At 40.5% G+C, this 4,093-nt stretch overlaps 1 pseudogene; it reads left to right on the top strand.

The window, feature by feature from the left end:
- Window positions 1-2,024: 2,024 nt before the first annotated feature.
- Window positions 2,025-3,302, top strand: LOC112812543 (small integral membrane protein 15-like; annotated as a pseudogene).
- The last annotated feature ends 791 nt before the right edge of the window (window positions 3,303-4,093 follow it).

The raw sequence follows: 4,093 nt of genomic DNA, 5'->3' as shown, positions 1-4,093 counted from the left end.
CAGGGTTGTGAGATCTACCACGCGCTGCACCCCCACCCAGCCCCCCCCCCCCCCCCCACCCCCCGCCCTGCAGCCCCTGGGCTCTGTGCTCAGCAGGGAATCTGCTTGAGATTCTCTCTCTTCCTCTCTGCCCCGCCCCCATTTGCACACTCCCTAAATAAGTAAATAAATAAATAAAATCTTTTTTTAAAAAAAAGGAGAGGCATAGATGATTTAAAAAGACAGAGGAGGTGAGAGGAAGGGGGAAGGGAGGAGAAAGAAGGAAAAGGAGGAAAGGGGTGAAACTTCAAACTGAACTTCAATGGCTGGATGAGATTAACAGCAGATCAGACACTGCTGAGAAGAAAAGACGAGTGAACTTGAAAGCATAGGCATAGAAGCTCTCCAAAATGAAACAGAGAGGGGAAGACATCTGCAGAAGAAGAACATCGTGAGACAGCTTCAAGACCTAATCTATGCAGAGTTGGAGTCCCTGAAGGAGAGGCAATGATGGGGACAGAAATATTATTTGAAGAGATAATGGCCAAAAACTTTCCAAACTTGATGAGAACTATAAGCCCACAGATCCAAGAAGCTACATGAACTTCAAGCACAAGGAACATGGAGAAAACGACACCAAAGCATATCATAACTCAAAACCAGTGAAGAGAGAACATTTTAAAAAGCAGCTAGAGGAAAAATACGTTATAATCAAAGGAACAAAGATGAGGATGACATTACTCATTGGAAAGAGTGCAAGGATAAAGATCTTTAAAGTACTGACAGAAAAGAAAAACCTGCTAATCTAGTATTCAGTACTTGAGAAAAAGCATCTTTCAAAAATGAAGGCAAAATAAAGATGTTTTCAGACCTACAAAGGCTGAAAAAAAATTCATCACCAGGAAGCCTGCTATATACAAAATACAATGAAGGACATCCTTTGGGCATTAGGAAAATTACACCACATGGAAATCTATTATCTACACAAAGAAGTGAGATTGTGTTATGGGGCTTATGACATACATAAAAGTAAAATGCATGACAATATTAGCATAGAGGCCAAGAGGGAAGAAAGGAAAGCATACTATTGTTAAGATTCTTATATTAGAAGTGGTATAATACTTGAAGGTAGATTGTGGTAAAGATATATAATATAAACCCCAAGCAGCCCTGAAATGAAAAAAGCCAACACTCAAATGTCCATCAGCTGATAAATGGATAAACAAATGGTATATCCATACAATGGAATATTATTTAACCATAAAAAGATGTGAATTACTGGTCCATGCTATGACATGGATGAACTTTGAAAACATGCTAAGTGAAAGAAATCAGACACAAAAGGCCATGTATGATTCCATTTATATGAAATGTTCACAATAGGCAAATTCGTGGAGACAAAGCAGATTAGTGGTTGCCACAGACTGGGGAAGGGAGAATAAGGAGTGCCTACGTGATGGCAATGGGGTTTCTTTTATGGGGTAATGAAAATGTTCTGTAATTAGGGTGGTTGCACAACAGGGAGAATATACTAAAAGCCACTGAATTGTACACTTTAAAAAGGTTAAAATGGTGGGATGCCTGGCTGGCTCAGTGGCTTTAGGGCGTGACTCTCCATCTCTGAATTGTAAGTTTGAGCCCTATGCTGGGGGTAGATTACCTAAAAATAAAATCTAATAAAAAATGGTTAAAATGGGGAATTTTATATTATGTGGATTTTGCCTCAATAAAAAAAGTTAAGCCAACAAGAGGAGATTTATGATGGGTTCATAAATATTCTAAAAGAAGGCAGAAAAGGAGGAAGAGGGGAACAAAGAACAGATGGGGCAAATAGAAAATAAATAGCAAGAGGCGCCTGCGTGGCGCAGTCGTTAAGTGTCTGCCTTGGGCTCAGGTCATGATCCCAGGGTCCTGGGATCGAGCCCTGCGTTGGGCTCCCTGCTCTGCAGGAAGCCTGCTTCTCCCTCTCCCACTCCTCCTGCCTGTGTTCCCTCTCTGGCTGTCTCTCTCTCTGTCAAATAAATAAAATCTTAAAAAAAAAAAAAAGAAAAGAAATAGCAAGATGACTGGCCATCAGTAATGGCCTCTTGAGGGGTCCGAGCCCGTGGTCCTGGCTGTGATGTAGGGGAGGCTGGTCGTGGCCACTGTGGAGGTTTTGCCCCAGTGCCCAGCAGAGGCAGCCGCTTGCAGGCAGAGCCCCCTGGGAGTGGTGGCTGGGTAGGGTAAGGAAGGAAGAATGAGCAAGGGGGAAAACAAAGGATGGAGGGGACATGCTGATGCCGATGAAGTACAATCAGCTGCAGCTTCAGGAGCTGTGTGTGTCCGGTTTGGAGATCTAGTCTGGTGGACCCCTTAGGGAAGGAAGATACAGAATTTAAACCTTGTCTCACAAGTGTATGGGAGAGCCAAAGAAGACAAACAACCAAGGGTCATCTGAAATTGTTACCAGTTCACTAATAACCTCAGGACAAAGTTGGAGATCACTATTAAAGCATAAGACTTACAGAGATGTTTGGTATAAAGACTTGGGCTGCGTGTGTTGTGGAATGGGTTGCAAAGGACCCACATGGCTTCCTTACAACTTTGTTTTGGCCCTTACTCCATTGTTTCTAACAAATGTCATACTGTCCGGGAAATTGGCCAAGATGATTGAGGGAAAAGGAGCAAAAGAAGAAGCAAAACCGTCAAGGAACTATTGCAAAAGCTAAATGAAAAAAAGGATTGAAGGAATGAACAGCTTCTTACGCCCAGAGGAAAATAATTTGGAAAATTATGCAGTTTTGGAAGGACCCACTAAGGTTTCTTTTCTGGTTTTTATGACAGTAATTTGTAGTAAACGAAGTCTGAGCACATGGAAGAGTCATGTTAGTTGTGACTTCTAGTGCAGCAACATTTAGGCTCTGGTGTAGAAGTCTGTTGATGGTTATTGTAAATTGCCATTTATTATGCTATAAATAATTTATAACTGACTTAGTCATTTGCCATTTTGCAGTTTATGTACTGTAATGAAAACATCCTGTGGAGAATAATGACTATATATTATGAACTCTATTCAAATAATGGCTTAGAATGGAGTTCTTTTCTGGACGAAGGGAATTAAGAATGTAAAAATCAGAACTATCTTGAGGTGAAAAGTGTGCTTTGTCTTAAAAGGCATATAGTATACTAATTACATCTTTTATCATTATTGCTTATTTCTTGGAATAGAATTATTTCTGGCTTTCTCAAAGCTAAATATTAACCAATGACTATTTCTGTGTTCTGCCTTTTTCATTTTTTAGCCTTTGAGATAATTATCAGACATTCTGCATTTTTTTCTTTAATTTCATTTATTTGACAGAGAGAGACACGAGAGAGGGAACACAAGCAAGGGGAGTGGGAGAGGGAGAAGCAGGCTTCCCGCCGGGCAGGGAGCCCGATGCAGAGCTTGATCCCAGGACCCTGGGATCATGACCTGAGCCGAAGGCAGACGCTTAATGACTGAGCCACCCAGGCGCCCCAATTCTGCATTTTTTAAAATCTAATTTTATAAAGAATTCTTTTATTGACTATGTAAAATACCACCTACCGGGTATAACAAGTTTTGTACTTATGAACATGAGTAAAATAACACTATGACTTAAAGCTTGCAGTAAAGGGGCCCCTGGGTGGCTCAGTCGGTTAAGCCTCTGACTTTGGGGTCCTGGGAATGAGCCCCACATGAGCTTCCCTGCTCGGTGAGGAGTCTGCTCCATCTCCCTCTGCTCCTCCCCCTGCTTGTGTGCCCTCTCTCTCTCTCAAATAAATAAGTAAAATCTTTAAAAAAAAATAAGGCTTGCAGTAAAAATGCAAACCTTGTGGTACTTTGGAACCAGGTTATTCTTTCTTGTGGTATGTAGAAATGTGAATTAGTTAAAATGTCTTATCAGATAATTTGCAGATTATATAGATGCCACTTTTGTGGTTTTTATTCCATTCTTTGTTTCAGTTTATTTAGTAGTGATGTTCTATATTTTGATCAAACAGGTTCATGGTGAAAATTAAAAATTCACATTTCTTGTAAGGAATTCTTAAAAAGTAATAAGTCATGTTTCTTAAGTGGTAAGAAAGGTTTAACATTTGGAAAAACTTTGTT

This window comes from Callorhinus ursinus, unplaced genomic scaffold (genome assembly GCF_003265705.2).
Source record: "Callorhinus ursinus isolate GAN/ISIS: 27379988/994484 unplaced genomic scaffold, GSC_fseal_2.0 scaffold117, whole genome shotgun sequence".
NCBI lineage: Eukaryota > Metazoa > Chordata > Mammalia > Carnivora > Otariidae > Callorhinus > Callorhinus ursinus.
The sequence above is the reverse complement of the archived record's forward strand: the minus strand, read 5'-3'. Positions and strand labels throughout refer to the sequence as shown.